The sequence below is a fragment of the Tiliqua scincoides genome, chromosome 4 (genome assembly GCF_035046505.1).
Source record: "Tiliqua scincoides isolate rTilSci1 chromosome 4, rTilSci1.hap2, whole genome shotgun sequence".
In the NCBI taxonomy this organism is placed as follows: Eukaryota; Metazoa; Chordata; class Lepidosauria; order Squamata; family Scincidae; genus Tiliqua; species Tiliqua scincoides.
In genome coordinates, this window is record NC_089824.1 from 103961112 (window position 1) to 103978642 (window position 17531).

Consider the following 17531-nt stretch of genomic DNA (forward strand, 5'->3'; position numbering starts at 1 on the left):
AATACATGTCACATGCAACCACCACAAGCTAGGTACACTTTTCAAGTACTAGAACCAAGAAATGTGCATTATGTTTTCCTCTGTGCTTTTGTAATAAAAATCTAATCTTGTATTAAAAAGTTATCTTTCTCTCAGTCTCCTCCTTAAGCAAAAAAGGGGGTTTCTCTGCATTACACCGTCTTGTTATCTAGCCTGCGATCCTGAAGTTCCAAAAAGGGTAGTATACTAATTCCCCTAAACAAAACAGCCCCTTTTGGTAACACTAGTGGCTAATATTCCTGTGCTGGGAAACCCGGAAATACACCCTTTGAGCTATTTTTAGTTCTGAGACGCTGGGGAACCTCAGGGACCAGATAAAATCCTCAGGAGACCTTTGATCTACACTGATGACCTAGAAATATCTATACATACTATGGGCCCAATCCAATCAAAGGTATGTGCTGCTGGAACGAACAGCGCAAGGTCCCTTACAGCAGCCAGGCCGCCATCTCATGCTTCTGGGCCGCTGCCACAAATGGACAGCAGTGTTACGTGAAAATCTCCTTTTCCCTTCCAAGTTGTGATTTTAAAATATCATGCAGGCCTAAAACTTCTCTTACAGGCCACAAAGGAGTCAAGTTCTCTGGGAACCAAGTGCCTCGGGAACTAAGTGCCAGGTAAGGCACGAGAGTTTAGCATCTGAGCAAGTTCAGCAGCAGGGCGAGGAGGCCAGGGCCCCATACACTGCCCTTCCTCTTCCCTTGAGAAGAGGGCTGCTATACAGTGTAGGGTTTATAAAAGGACGCCTAAATAAAACAACAACAACAACAACAACAACAACAAAAAAGCTATGCAGTCAGACAGCCAGCAGCAGGGTGGGGGCTATCCAGTGTTCTGCATCGAGTGCCACACGTATGATTATATGCCTCTGGGGCATAAGTCATGGGTGTGTCCTCGGTGCAAGGAGCTCCAGGGTCTCAGGGAACACGTCCGCTCCCTTGAAGCCTTGGTGGCTGACCTGGAGAAGCGCAGGCAGGCAGAGGAGGACTGTGGGGAGACTTCTGGGGACGATCAGGCTTCGTCCCAACCTCAGGCGTGCAGCTCCTCGGCTGCCCGGGTGGGAAGTCTCGGGACTGGAGGACGTCATCCTGGAGAGGAGGGAAACAATCCCCTGGGGGGACCCCTTCTCCAGGGGATGGGCCCGTATCCGAGCGCACTCGGGATACTCCTCGGCGGGAGGGGGGTTGGGGGCTTCTTGTAGTGGGGGATTCGATTATTAGAAACATAGAGAGGGGGGTTTGCGACGGATGTGAGGCCCGCATGGTGACTTGCCTGCCTGGTGCGAAGGTTGCGGACATCACTTCTCATCTAGACAGGCTAGTAGACAGTGCTGGGGGAGAGGTAGCGGCTGTGGTGCATGTCGGCACCAACGACGTGGGCAAGTGTAGCTGGGAGGTCCTGGAGGCCAAATTTAGGCTTTTAGGCAGGAAGCTGAAAGCCAGGACCTCAAAGGTAGCGTTCTCTGAAGTGCTACCTGTTCCACGCGCAGGACCAGCTAGGCAGGCGGAGATCAGGGGTCTCAATGCGTGGATGAGACAGTGGTGTAGGGAGAAGGGGTTTAGATTCGTTAGGCACTGGGGAACTTTTTGGGACAAGCGGGGCCTGTACAAGAGGGACGGGCTCCACTTGAACCAGAATGGAACCAGACTGCTGGCGCATAACATTAAAAAGGTGGCAGAGCAGCTTTTAAACTGATCCCTGGGGGAAGGCCGACAGGAGCCGAGGGGCATCTGGTTCGGGACTCTTCATCCCTATGGGATGAGGATGGGGAGGTTAGAGAACAACAAGGTAAAGGCAGAGTAGGAGAAGAAATTGGGAAAGGTAGGGTGATGGGATGTGATAGACGGTTTGGCACAATGAGAGGATGCGGGGACAAAGGAGCAAATAAGCAGCGCATCCTGGGGCATTCCGTGTATAAATGCTTTTATGCTAATGCCCGAAGTCTACGAGCAAAGGTGGGAGAACTGGAATGTCTGGTGACAAGGGAAAATATTGACATAGTGGGCATAACGGAAACCTGGTGGAATGCGGAGAATCAGTGGGATACCGCAATCCCGGGCTATAAACTCTACAGGAGGGACAGGCAGGGGCGTGTTGGAGGTGGGGTGGCCGTTTATGTTAAGGAAGGGATAGAATCCAGCAAAGTAGAGATTGAAGGTGGGTCCGACTCCACCGTAGGATCTCTGTGGGTTAAATTACCAGGCTTGTGCAGCGATGTAATACTGGGGGCGTGCTATCGTCCTCCAGACCAGAAATCGGATGGGGACCTTGAAATGAGGAAACAGATCAGGGAGGTGACAAGGAGGGACAGGGTTGTAATCATGGGGGACTTCAATTATCCTCATATTGACTGGGTAAATTTGTGTTCTGGTCACGATAAGGAAACCGGATTTCTTGACGTGCTAAATGACTGTGGCTTAGATCAGCTAGTCACGGAGCCCACCAGAGGACAGGTTACTCTGGATTTAATATTGTGCGGTACGCAGGACCTGGTTAGAGATGTAAACGTTACTGAGCCATTGGGGAACAGTGATCATGCTGCGATCCGTTTTGACGTGCACGTTGGGGGACGAATACCAGGCAAATCTCTAACAAAAACCCTTGACTTCCGACGGGCGGACTTCCCTCAAATGAGGAGGCTGATTAGAAGGAGGTTGAAAGGGAGGATAAAAAGAGTCCAATCTCTCCAGAGTGCATGGAGGCTGCTTAAAACAACAGTAATAGAGGCCCAGCAGAGGTGTATACCACAAAGAAAGAAGGGTTCCACTAAATCCAGGAGGGTGCCCGCATGGCTAACCAGCCAAGTTAGAGAGGCTGTGAAGGGCAAGGAAGCTTCCTTCCGTAAATGGAAGTCTTGCCCTAATGAGGAGAATAAAAAGGAACATAAACTGTGGCAAAAGAAATGTAAGAAGGTGATACTGGAGGCCAAGCGAGACTATGAGGAACGCATGGCCAGCAACATTAGGGGAATAATAAAAGCTTCTTCAAATATGTTAGAAGCAGGAAACCTGCCAGAGAAGCGGTTGGCCCTCTGGATGGTGAGGGAGGGAAAGGGGAGATAAAAGGAGACTTAGAGATGGCAGAGAAATTAAATGAGTACTTTGCATTTGTCTTCACGGTAGAAGAATGGATATCCACCCAGGCTCCTCAGCATCATCAGATCCTTCCACAAGGACATGAAGGGCACTGTTGTCTTTGATGGCTCCACATCAGACCCCTTTGACATCCGAAGCGCCGTGAAGCAGGGCTGTGTTCTTGCACCAACCTTGTTTGGGATCTTCTTCGCTGTCCTGCTGAAGCAGGCCTTTGGAACTACAACAGAAGGCATCTATCTCCGGACCAGATCAGATGGAAAGCTCTTCAACCTCTCCAGACTGAGAGCAAAGTCCAAAGTCCAGCTGAAATGTCTGCGTGATTTCCTCTTTGCCGACGATGCAGCTATCACTACCCACTCTGCCAAAGATCTCCAGCAGCTCATGGATCGTTTTAGCAAGGCCTGCCAAGATTTTGGACTGACAATCAGCCTGAAGAAAACACAGGTCATGGTTCAGGATGTGGACTCACCTCCCTGCATTACAATCTCTGCGCATGAACTGGAGGTTGTCCATGACTTTGTACACCTTGGCTCAACGATCTCCGACACTCTTTCTCTCGATACCGAGCTAAACAAACGCATCGATAAAGCAGCTACCACGTTTTCCAGACTCACAAAGAGAGTCTGGTCCAACAAGAAGCTGACGGAACATACCAAGATCCAGGCTACAGAGCTTGCGTCCTGAGTACACTTCTGTACTGCAGCGAGTCCTGGACTCTTCACTCACAACAGGAGAGGAAACTGAATGCTTTCCACATGCGCTGTCTCCGACGTATTCTCAGCATCACCTGGCAGGACAAAGTTCCAAACAACACAGTCCTGGAACGTGCTGGAATCCCTAGCATGTATGCACTACTGAAACAGAGACGCCTGTGTTGGCTTGGTCATGTCGTGAGAATGGATGATGGCTGGATCCCAAAGGATCTCCTCTATGGAGAACTCGTGCAAGGAAAGCGCCCTACAGGTAGACCACAGCTGCGATACAAGGACATCTGCAAGAGGGATCTGAAGGCCTTAGGAGTGGACCTCAACAAGTGGGAAACCCTGGCCTCTGAGCGGCCCGCTTGGAGGCAGGCTGTGCAACATGGCCTTTCCCAGTTTGAAGAGACACTTGGCCAACAGTCTGAGGCTAAGAGGCAAAGAAGGAAGACCCATAGCCAGGGAGACAGGCCAGGGACAGACTGCACTTGCTCCCAGTGTGGAAGGGATTGTCACTCCCGAATCGGCCTTTTCAGCCACACTAGACGCTGTTCCAGAACCACCTTTCAGAGCGCGATACCATAGTCTTTCGAGACTGAAGGTTGCCAACTAGAAGACCTCGGGCAGATACTGCTGCCCGAACGGCCCCTCCTGACCGAGGAGTTAAGTCAGATAGAGGTTAAAAGAGAAGATGTTTCAGACCTCATTGATAAATTAAAGATCAATAAGTCACCGGGCCCTGATGGCATACACCCAAGAGTTATTAAGGAATTGAAGAATGAAGTTGCAGACCTCTTGACTAAGGTATGCAACTTGTCCCTCAAAACGGCCATGGTGCCAGAAGATTGGAGGATAGCAAATGTCACGCCTATTTTTAAAAAGGGAAAGAGGGGGGACCCAAGAAACTATAGGCAGGTCAGCCTAACATCCATACTGGGTAAGATGGTGGAATGCCTCATCAAAGATAGGATCTCAAAACACATAGACGAACAGGCCTTGCTGAGGGAGAGTCAGCATGGCTTCTGTAAGGGTAAGTCTTGCCTCACAAACCTTATAGAATTCTTTGAAAAGGTCAACAGGCATGTGGATGCGGGACAACCCATGGACATTATATATCTGGACTTTCAGAAGGCATTTGACACAGTCCCTCACCAAGGCTACTGAAAAAACTCCACAGTCAGGGAATTAGAGGACAGGTCCTCTCATGGATTGAGAACTGGTTGGAGGCCAGGAAGCAGAGAGTGGGTGTCAATGGGCAATTTTCACAATGGAGAGAGGTGAAAAGCGGTGTGCCCCAAGGATCTGTCCTGGGACCGGTGCTTTTCAACCTCGTCATAAATGACCTGGAGACAGGGTTGAGCAGTGAAGTGGCTAAGTTTGCAGACAACACCAAACTTTTCCGAGTGGTAAAGACCAGAAGTGATTGTGAGGAGCTCCAGAAGGATCTCTCCAGACTGGCAGAATGGGCAGCAAAATGGCAGATGCGCTTCAATGTCAGTAAGTGTAAAGTCATGCACATTGAGGCAAAAAATCAAAACTTTAGATATAGGCTGATGGGTTCTGAGCTGTCTGTGACAGATCAGGAGAGAGATCTTGGGGTGGTGGTGGACAGGTCGATGAAAGTGTCGACCCAATGTGCGGTGGCAGTGAAGAAGGCCAATTCTATGCTTGGGATCATTAGGAAGGGTATTGAGAACAAAACAGCTAGTATTATAATGCCGTTGTACAAATCTATGGTAAGGCCACACCTGGAGTATTGTGTCCAGTTCTGGTTGTCGCATCTCAAAAAAGACATAGTGGAAATGGAAAAGGTGCAAAAGAGAGCGACTAAGATGATTACGGGGCTGGGGCACCTTCCTTATGAGGAAAGGCTACGGCGTTTGGGCCTCTTCAGCCTAGAAAAGAGATGCCTGAGGGGGGACATGATTGAGACATGCAAAATTATGCAGGGGATGGACAGAGTGGATAGGGAGATGCTCTTTACACTCTCACATAATACCAGAACCAGAGGACATCCACTAAAATTGAGTGTTGGGCGGGTTAGGACAGCCAAAAGAAAATATTTCTTTACTCTGCGTGTGATCGGTCTGTGGAACTCCTTGCCATAGGATGTGGTGATGGCGTCTAGCCTAGACGCCTTTAAAAGGGGATTGGACAAGTTTCTGGAGGAAAAATCCATTATGGGGTACAAGCCATGATGTGTATGCGCAACCTCCTGATATTAGAAATGGGCTATGTCAGAAGGCCAGATGCAAGGGAGGGCACCAGGATGAGGTCTCTTGTTATCTGGTGTGCTCCCTGGGGCATTTGGTGGGCCGCTGTGAGATACAGGAAGCTGGACTAGATGGGCCTATGGCCTGATCCAGTGGGGCTGTTCTTATGTTATGTAAGTCACAAGCTCACTCATTTCTCTAGGGACACTGGAAGAGTAAATCCATTGTTTAAATGTCTTTATTGTTTAAGTCAATCACTGAATATGCAAACACCTTAGGGGAGGAAAACTCTAGCAGCAAAGTCTATTACCTAACCTCCACTTAAATCGTTGCTTATTGTTAACTCAATCACTGCTTATTGTGTACATCCTGACTCCAAATTCCCCGCAGGGGCGACAGAAAGCAAGCTACCCCCCCCCCCCAGGAGGTCAGCCTTGGCTGATAGTTGACTCCTGAACATCCTGTTTTTGCATGCTCCACGTGCTCCACTGTGTGTAGTGAGCAAGTGCATCCAGATCAGCTCTAGGCCACATCCGGGTCATTTAGGTCAGCATCCAGGTCAGCAACAACCCTTTTAAGAGAGAGCTCTGAGCACATGGTCTCTCTCTGGCTGCCCTTCCAAGGCAGAGGGTCCTCCAAAGGACTCTCCACCCAACTGCTTTTCAGAACAGGTAACTATACTTGCGCCTGGAACCTTTTCCCTTCTCCCCCCCTTTTTTTCTCCCCTTCTCTCCCCATCTTTAGTCAGCAACTGAGTTATGCAGACCAGGGACCCCTAAAATCCTCCCCTACAAATTTCCCTTTTCCTGATCTCCTCGGATGCACCAAATACTGCTCACATGCAACCACCAGAAGCTAGGTACACTAGACACAAGTACTAGAAACATATACTTATCCATTTTCCATGTGCATTATGTATACCTGTGTGTCTTTGCAATAAAAATATAATCCTATTGAAAGTTATCTTTCTCCCAGTCTCTTTTCAAGCTAAAAAGGAATTTCTTTGCATTACGCTGTCTTGTTATCTAGCCTGCAATCCTGAAGTTTCCAAAAGGGTAATAAAATAATTCCCCTTAAAACATAACAGCCCTTTTTGGTAATAGCAGTGCATGCAGCAGTGGCTTCCAAAGCCTCTTCCAGTGCTGGTAAGATGGCAGCAGAGGCCTGTTATGGGTGGGAAAGGGAAGGGCATGGGAAAGTCCTGGAGAAGGCAGGGGTAGGGAGGTGAGAGAGGGGTGGATCTCAGTTGCAGCCACTTGTGCCAGGATCCTGACCACTCTGCTTCTTTTCTCTCCTCATACTTAACCTTTCTCTCCTCAGACAAAATGGCCGGCATAGGTCCAAGGAGACCCATAGGCAATTGGGCAGCCTACTGGGGGTAAGTGAAAAAATATACAAAATATTTTTACTTACTTCCTGCGGATGGTCCGATTGCCCTCCTTACCAGTGGATGCTGCATATGCTCCAACAGCACAGCTACTTCGGTGCCAATGGTGGGGGACAGAATTGGGCTTTATGGGCCCAATCCTATCCAATTTTCCAGTGCTGGTGCAGCTGTGCCAGTGGGGCATGCACTGCATCCTGTGGTGGGGAGGCAGTCACAAGGTATGGGAACATTTGTTCCCTTATTTCAGGACTGCATTTTGGTTGCACCTGTGCTGGAAAGTTTGATAGGATTGGGCTCTATGTCTTTTATCATGTCCTATTAACCATGTCCCTCAAATATGTTCATCCTGTAAGTGGCCCACTGGGATAGTCCTGTTTTGTATAAATGTTTACTGAATGCTTTTAGAATCTAAAGATCTAAAACATATCTAGGCTGAAATCTATAACATGATAACAGAAACCAATGTTACTATATCAGATTCCTTAATCCTACTAGCAGATTTTTAAAGGATTCAAGGATTTACATTTCTATAAAAATCTGGGCATTCAATGAAAAGACTCCCCTATCTGATAGGCCATCAATCAAGTCCACACTCTGCACTCATTATCAGAGACCCTGCTTCATATCCCACAGCATCCCACCATTGCTGAAGATACAAAATAAGGTCTTCTCAGTGGTAGCCCCCCAATTCTAGAATTGTCCAGTCCAATTGAGGCTGCGCCCACAGGGAAGGTCCTAGGATATGGGGCAGTCATGGCTCTGGTGTGGGGGGCAAGAAAAATGAACTGACTAGCCAGGACTGTGAATTGACTCCAAGGTTCAAGAAAGACAGGAGACACTAGCAGTCAGGTATAAAAGCTTCAGTACCCTGGACAGGTCCCAGGGAGATGACAACTTGTTCAGACAAGAGCTTGGTGGCAACCCAGGCAACCCAGGCAACCCAGCCCTTATAAATACTCCCTGAGCTGCCTATCCCCCAGGTTCTGACTCCTCACTGGGGAATGGAAAGTCTTAAAAGGGCCAGTCTTCTAACCTGAGTCAGATACTCCATCATTTCTCCATTTTCTCTCAACCAGTGCACTGTCTAAACTGGTAAATCAGCTCAGGGGATCACAAGGTTTTTGAAGATGACAATGTTGACTGCCTAGCAGCATCTACTTTGGAAATATCTACTTACCCTAGGGTTTCCAACGAGGGTCTTGCCTTGTGGATCCAGGCTCTGCATCAAGGTCTTATCCTCAATATACTTCTAGCCTGTTTTAACCTAGCTGGTCCATCTCCAGCTGAGTCACAGCTCAATCCTATCCACACTTTCCTGGGAGTAAGCTCCATTGACTCTAATAGGATTTACTTCTGAGTAGACATGCATAGGCTTGGGCTCTCAGTGTCCAGATCACTGCTTGGAGGCTTGGCTTGAACTCAGTCTTCTGGGGACTCACTAGCTCCTACTAACCCTCAAGTGGGCAGTTAGGACTTCCTTGTTTCAGTTATGTTCCTGAGTTCTCCAGATTTATTGCTTTTTCTCTGATTACCAGTGCACCTGGTTCGATCACTTGGCTGTTTTGATTATTGTTTCAAATTTTTTTAAAAAATTGTTTTATGAAATGGCTGTAAACCACCTTGCTGGTTCCTTACATCAAAATACAATGCATGTCTACTCAGAAGTTTCACTATATTCAGCTGGGCTTACTCTCAGGTTTGTGTTGGATTGCAGCCTTTTAGTGAGACTAAAACGTGGCCTATATTTTAAATAAATAAAATAAATGAAAATATACAAACATCACTCTGTGATCTCCGAGAGGTAGGGAAAATGCTGAGGGATATATACTTATTTACTGGTACATGGAATACTATCAATTACATGGTACTCACCTGTTTTGTCATACCATACCTTTTCAAATATTATGGAATGCAACAGACCTGAGAATAACAATCAATCTATCAGAATTTGTACATATGCTGTAGCAAATCAAAGCTGTGCTGCTTACTCAGTCTAAATGATCTCACTGCCCAATCCTAACTTGTCCTGGAGCAGGCAGGCCAGTAGACCTGCCCCGCATCCAGAGCAAGATTGGGGCCGGTTAAAGAGGTGGCACAGATCCGAGCAGTCCGGAGCTGCTCCAGGCTGCCTGGGACCAGGGTTAGGATCCAGCAGAAGTGCTGGATCCTGGCCCCACCCCCCACTCACCCCAGTCTGTCCATGGGCCCATCCACCACCCACCCACCCCTAGACCCCAGCACCAGCCTCGCTCGGCTAGCACAGGCTTACCTGCACACTGGCCCAACAGGGCTTGGGCCAGCCTCCCGCCTCCAAAAACAATGTAGAAGTGTTGTAGGGCACTTTTGTGACAGGCTTCGCCGGTGCAAAAGACTTGTGCCAGCCGAGAGCACCTTTGGGATTGCAACCTCAGTTACTTAGAAGACCTAACAATGGCTGATGTAACCAAAGACTTTACAGCAGCCAAACACAATTTAATAATAATAATAATAACAGGTATTTATATACCGCCTTTCTTGGTCTTTATTCAAGACTTTATTCAAGGCGGTTTACATAGGCAGGCTTTATTAAATCCCTTATTAAATAGGGATTTTTACAATTTCAAAGAAGGTTCTTTCTTTCAAGAACCACTACATTCAAGGTGTTTCATTCCGATCTGGCTTCACATTCTGGCCTCCATCCTCCCACGCTCAGAGCAGATGGAATTGCTCGGCTTCAGCTTGTCAGCTGCTCCAAGGTCGCACGGTGCCGGTGGCCTCGAACTGGCGACCTTGTGGATGTTATCTTCAGGCAGACGAAGGTTCTACCCTCTAGACCAAGTTTAATCTTAATGCACTCTTTCTATAGATCTGGTTGGTTGGCAACCTTCAGTCTCGAAAGACTATGGTATAAGCCTACAGCACCTGGTATTCCCAGGTGGTCTCCCATCCAAGTACTAACCAGGCCTGACCCTGCTTAGCTTTCGAGATCAGTCGAGATCAGGCATGCAAAAGGCACATTCAAACAGACATCCATTGCTTCCTGTCTTGGTAAAACCAGCCTGGGCAATCTGTACTATGCCACATGTCAGCTTTCAATTAGAATCACATCACCTCATTAGACCATCTGACATACACTATAGATCAAAGCAATTTTACATATAATTGCTGTGTTGATACCTACATGGGATTCACAGCTATGCAGGCACTGGTCTTCTTAAGCCATGCTGCGTCTAATTATTAATTAATCATTAATCATTAATCATTATTATTATTATTATTAACAACAGTATTTATATATCGCTTTTCAACAAAAAGTTCACAAAGCGTTTTACAGAGAAAAACCAAATGATTGATGGCTCCCTGTCCCAAAAGGGCTCACAATATAAAAAGATGCAAAAGAACACCAACAGACAGTCACTAGAAAAGACACTGCTGGGGTGAGGCAGGCCATTTACTCTCCCCCTTCTAAAAAGAGGAGCACCAACTTTAAAAAGTGCCTCTTACCCAGTTAGTAGGGATACATAAATGCATAAAACTGTGCAGTGACGATGAAATCAGAACCAAAATGATAGGTTAATTTCTGTAATTCCATGTCAATTTCTGTATTTCAAAACAGGAATATGATATTGTGTAAACTACCCTGGAAGATGGGTGGAGCAAAGGAAAGGAATCTTTGATCAATTCAAAGGACCTTTTTGGGTGGTAATTTCATAGCAGAAACAACATGACCTGGATTTCTGTACGCTTCCTGGTCTTGTGAATCTTCCAATATAAGTTCTGGTATAAGAATGCCCTGACACTTTGAACATTTTTCAGGTATAGTCTTAAGACATTAAGATCAGTCATCAGTCTAAAACCTATTCAAGGTGGTTTCAACATCTAGTTATGTTAACTAACCCTTCCTTTGGGAATGTGAGCAAAAAGAAAGAGGTGTGGGTCGTGCACCTGGGTTTGCTTAAGAAAATGGAAAACCAAGGCAAATGCAACAGATGGACAGACAGAGCAAGCCAAAGACATTACATATGGTTTCTGAGTTTTGATGGTTTGCTTTGGTCAAACTGTGGGAAGCTCACTTAAGGCCCAATACCTATGCATGTCTTCTCAGAAGTAAATCCTATTACAGTCAATGGGCCTATAACACTCCCAGGTAAGCGTGAATAAGACTGCAGCCCTAGGACTTTGCATTTTTATTCTAATTGGGTGTTTTCCCCTGTCTCACTGCAAAGGGAATACCCAACCAGCAAAATAAGTGGAGGGGGAGAGAACCAGTTCAGAAGAGGCAAAGCCGTACTAAGGAATGTGGAAAGAACAGCTTTGCTGGTACTCAGTACCAATATGTAAAACACTAGATGAGTCCCTTGTTAACTGAAAGCAAGAAACATATTAAACCCCAAAGGCACCTGTTGTGAGGGTCACAAAATCACTTTCTACACTGCAGTAACAATCACAGCAGCTTGAAGGATGGGAGATTGCATCACCCCAGAGGCTCTTTGTCAGAGCTGTACAGGCCTATGGTTCCCAAACTTTTTAGCATCTGGTCCCACCTAAAAAAGGGTTCACTTTACTAGCTGCTCAAGCCTCTGTGGTAACTGGACAGCAGTGCTCCCTCCAAGTAGCAGGTTATTTTACCCTTGATGCACACAGCCTGATCAGTTTCCCAAGCCACCCAAAACTTGATTGTGGCCCACCATGGACCCACAGTTTGGGAACCAGTGGTATATAGACAGTATCACCCAAACCCGCCTGCTCTTATGTGCCTTTGTTGCGCAAAGAAGCTCCCCCTGGAGAGATGAGATCTCCGGGGCCCCTGAGCTAGGGCTGCAATCCTATCCACACTTACCAGAGAGTAAGCCCCACTGACTCTAATGGGGCTTACTTCTGAGTAGACAGGCATAGGATTGGGCTCTAGGTTCCGCTGGGCGTCGATTCTTCCCGCGGTGAGGAAGGGTAGGACGGCAGCCGCAGGGGCGGAGGAGGGCAAGCGCTGCAGCCGCCCTTTGCGCGCGGCCGGAGCAGCCCCAGCAGCGGCCCTTCGCCGATCCTCCTCGCCCGGTAGGCCGCGCACAGGCCCGGGCGGCGGCGGCGGCAGCAGCCCCATGCGAGCAGGCCTCCTCGGCCTGGCCGCAGCCGAAAAGGGCGGAGGGAAGCCGAGGCGCACTGACGACAACGTCGGCGGTGTCAAGTGCGGAGCGCCGGGTTACGTGCAGGGACGCCGCCCCCGCCTGCCTGCAGCCTGCCACGACTCGCTCTTCGGCGGCTGGAGGCGGAGACGGAGGCGGGGAAAGCAGGCTGGAGGTGGTCGCGGCCGCCCAGGCCTGCTCGGCGGCGCTCCCCTTCTTCTGACCCTGCTGGACGCGGCAGGCAGGTGCGAACAGGGGCTCGCTCGCCTGCCTGCCCCCTCGCCGCCGCTGACAAGCCAGCCGGGGTAAGCCAGCGCCGCGCTCTCGTTCTCTCTCTCGGCCGGGGTGCTGCCAGCCGCGTCCGGACAGAGCAGGTCTGCGGGACACCGGCCGAGGGAGCCCCCCACCCTGGCCCTGCCTTGCCCGGCGCAGGCATCGCGTCCGTCCGGGGATGCTCCGTCTCTGACGCTGTCAGCAAAGGCAGCCCGAATGGGCTCTCTGGAGGGAGGGCGGCAGGCTCCACAGCCATCATCCCACAGCCTCGGGAAAGCCTCTGCACGCCTTACGTGGGAGTAAGCCCCATTCAGCTCATTGGGACTTACTTCTGAGTAAACGTGCAGTGGGTAGGCCTGGAAGAATAGCAGTGTTGGAGCGGGCAGTGCACTGGCGTGATAGAAGAACCCAACACCTTGGCAAGTGGGCATCGCAAGATGTTTTGGGTGCAGCACGTCCTTGTAACACCATCCATGCACGTGCTGCCCGTAGAAATGCTTACGGTTGCCACCCTGTCCACACTTTACCTGGGAGTAAGTCCCATTGAACTCAGTGGGACTTACTTCTGAGTAGGCAGGCATAGGCTTGAGCTCTCAGGCATTTGCAGCTGGATACATATTTTCCTCTTGTTGGAGGGGAAGATGATGGGAGCGGGTGGTTGCAGAGTGATTTAAAACAAAATAGGAATTAAATGTTTTGGCTACAACGTATAAAATGACTTGGAGCCCAATCCTAGCCGTGTCTAGTCAGAAGTCCCATTATAGTCAATGAGGCTTATGCCCAGGGAAGTGTGGATAGGATTGGAGTCCAAGGCTCCAATCCTTTCCACAGTTACCTGGGAGTCAACCCCATTGACTATAATGGGACTTACTTCTGAGCAGTCAGGCATAGGGTTGGGCTCTTATTCAAGCAGCTGATAAACAGTGGCTTTCAAAATTTAAGGGCATCAAGCTTTTGATCAATTGATCAAGCACTGACCAATTAAAGCGTTCTACGGTTAGTATAACTATGAATGTTTTCTCAGTTTTAGTTCCTATATACTGTATCTATATCTATGTAGATATAGGTACTGTATATAGGAACTAAAACTTAGAAAACATTCAAAGTTATACTATATATGCTGTTTATAGCAGCTGTAGAAAACATGGGCCTTCTAGCATCTTTTCTTAATTGAATCTACTAGATGTAATAGGAGTTTGGTGAAGTCCCTAGCCAAATGCTGGGAAAGAATAGAATGTCTCAGAATGTGAAGTGATTTGGTTTAACTGGTTAGTAGAATTTAATCATCCTTGATCCTGATCAGTTTGTTTTTTATTTATGTTGGGGAGAAAATGCTGCTAGCTGATGTTTAATAGTGCTGATTGAGACTGAAATAAAGCATTCAAGCTTCCTGTTAATTTAACTTACTTAAATACAAGTTATCAAAATAAAGTTACTTTAGTAAAGTGCACAGAAATCTACCTTTGTCACTTTCAGTCTGATCTAGCAGGTCTGGAAGTATGTTTTTAACTGTACATTCAGAAATGTGGCCAAAATAATACTTTGTTAGTAACTGACCTTTTAAGGTTTTCATAAAGACATATGGATGGGTAAAAACCTAATTTTTCTAGCAACATGATCCCAAGCATGCTTACTCATAAGTAAGGCTGCAGTCCTATCCACACTTTCCTGGGAGTAAGCCCCATTGACTGTAATGGGGCTTACTTCTGAGTCGACATGCATAGGATTGAGCTCTAAGTCATTTAATGCAGTGGAATTTCCTTTTGAGCAAACTTGTTTAAGATTGCATTACTTATCCAATGTTAAAATATCTTAGCAAAGGAGCAAATACTTTTCATTCTTCTATGCTCTATGTATAAAATATTTTCTATTTTCTATGTATAAAATATTTTCTTTCTCTTTAACTTGTTGCAGGAACTTTGCTCTATAATTAGTAAATAGTGCAATCAGGCATCATAATGACTTTCATCTGTAGTTAGAGTAAGGCATAGGAGAACTTTTTATTTAGTTTTTTTCCATTCTCCTTGTTTGTTTGTGGGCCTTGTACTTCGTGCTGATGTTTTTGGTGGCTCATTCTCAACAAGAATTTATCTTTTTAGAACTCTGCCACATCTGTCATGATGTCAAGCATCTAGAGAAACCATTGATCCAGCACTGCACTCAAATTAAACTGAAATATTTAAGCAGTTAGTCTCCAATTCACCAAATGAAATCATTTTACATTCTAATACTTGAGAAATTCTAATGTTCTCCAACATTCAAGGGGCACAGGTTCCCAATGACTTCACTGAAGACATCACTGAAGAACTCTTCTATATGTAGTGATTGAAGAATCACTTTGAAATGAGTTTTACAAATAAAACAAGTGCATTGAAATTGTTTGTATATTGCATATTTTCACAGTGTAGCAAATTAATTACACTAAATGTTCCTGAAACTAAAAGGTTATTAGAATTCCTTTAATAGACCTTAAAGAACAAATATACTTTATTAGTACCTTTTAACCCAGCAGATATGTATTCTTTCCTATTTTTATAATGTAGTATTTCAACAAAACTGCAAATGCATACTTCATAAAGTATTTGTTACTTTGTAGCAACTGTAACATTTTTATTATTAATGATGAAAAAGTTCTTTAATTGAGCATAAGTTTAAATCATTATTCTATTTTAAATGTCACTCTTATTAGGACACTATTGGCTATCGGTAGTTATGAAGTTGTTGTTCTCTTCTGTTCCTCCAGAACCACTTTAATATTTCCTTTGATTACATACTGATTGATTGGGGGGGGGGGAGTTCCTTTAAAAACTAATTTTCATTGAAGCTTCAAATGTAACTAAGAGCTCTTTAAAATAAACATTGTCAAATATGTTAGTCAGTGTAGTGTTTGGTCATTTGTAACTTACATTTGCTCACTTTATTGTTATGAGTTTTATGTAGCAATGGAAACATCTTGTTTTATTTGGGAGTTAAAAAAAAACTTTTTGTTCATTGCACTTGAATATGTACTAGGTGTCAAATTGCATCTCAAAAACACTTGGCATGTTTAAATAAGGTTAGTAGGAATCAGATATTTTATCTTAGATTTTAATGACATATGCTCTTTTTGTTAACATAAATATAACCCAGATCCTGCTTACATGTGCTTAACAGTTTTTATTCTGCATTTTAAATATCTAAATCAGTAGTACTAAATTTTGTAATTGGAATAGTAAATAAAGTAACTTATGATAATTTGGTAAAAATAAAAAAAAATAAACTTCTGTTTGTTTGAAATACATGAGAGTTTTCTCACTGCCCATTTCTACAAAATTTGTAGGAATTGAAAACTTTATTTTTAACAATATTGGAGCAAAATATTCACAAGTACCGGATATCTGTAACTTGTGTCATTTTGAATCATTAGTTTGGGATATGGATATTTCAGTAAAGCTTTCAAGAGAATTATAGTGTAAAGTCTTTTTAGAGTAGTCCATTTAATGGTAGAAGACTTTAAGACTGGAGTGAACCCTAGTTCACTCCAGCTGCAACCCTAAACACATTTACTAGTGAGTAAATCCCACCGAATGTAGAAGGTATTTACTTCTTAGTAAACATACCTAGGCTTATACTGTAAGCTTGTATGTCTTTATATAACTTTAGTTGTGTTGAAGTGTTATTTTCATTTGGTTCTCTCTAGACCAAATAAATGTATAGAACCAAATATTTTTTACATATGCATTTTAATAAATTTTTTTATGGGCTAAATTAGATACATGTCAATGCATTTTCAAAAAATGTGTTTAACCTTCACCTTTGCCTCATGTTTAAGTTCTCCAATACTTTATCATGTAGAAACAACTGGATTGTTGTTGAAATGTGTTCAACTTATTTTAAAATTACCAGCTGTGATTTTGAAACCCTAGGCTTCTTCCTTTATTTGAAATAATTTTTTTTAATCAAACCTATTAAAAGGGACCTGTATCTCTAGAAAATATCACTTTAAAATGAAAAGTGAAATTAAAACAACATTAATTTAAAATGCTTTCCAAATATTTAAGAACATTTGGATTTATTTGCTGAAGTAGAATATTTAATACCTGTTTGGTGTGAAACATGAAAACGAATTTGATGTGGATTGGTCCCTTAGTTAGATTCACAATTAATGGGTGGTTTAATTTTGTTTTTTAAATGGTAGTAGGAGTAGTTTGCTTCTTACATTAAGTTGAAAGCCTTAGTGATACCATTCTACTGAAAAGCTACCCCTTTAACTCTTCGAGGCAGTCGTTTCTAGCACGAATTGTTTGCCAGACTGTTTTTAAGAGCATCTTTAAAAATGCCCTACTAACAAGAAATCCTCCTTTAACTGGAGACGCAGGACTGGCTCCGCATTGCCTCTGCATCCTGATTAACTTTCTGTTCTTACAGTACATTGAAGAAGGACTTTCGAGTTTCAAAAACCGAAACACGCCTCACTTTTTTGTTTGTTTGCTTGTTTTAAAGAAGGCTAGATCAAAGCTACATCTGGGCTAAACTTGCACTTCCTAAGAGGAAAAAGACGCTGGGCTCACTTGCTGACCAGAGGTCTATTGTGTAGAGTGCTGAAAAAGGAACGGAGAACAAACCCCTTCTTCTCAGCAGCAGCTGGACTTTTTGCAAGTGTGTGATCCAGGGGCTGGGAAGTCAAGGCTGGGAAGTCAAGATTTTTGGGAAGTCAAGGCAAACCAACAAAGTCCTTGTGACATGCC

General features: G+C 45.2%; 1 long non-coding RNA gene across 1 annotated transcript; it reads left to right on the top strand.

Moving 5' to 3' along the window:
- Positions 1-12671: 12671 nt before the first annotated feature.
- LOC136649353 (uncharacterized) lies at positions 12672-15678 on the top strand. The gene is made up of 2 exons (XR_010794388.1): positions 12672-12836; positions 14904-15678. It is a non-coding gene; the product is annotated as an uncharacterized lncRNA (long non-coding RNA).
- The last annotated feature ends 1853 nt before the right edge of the window (positions 15679-17531 follow it).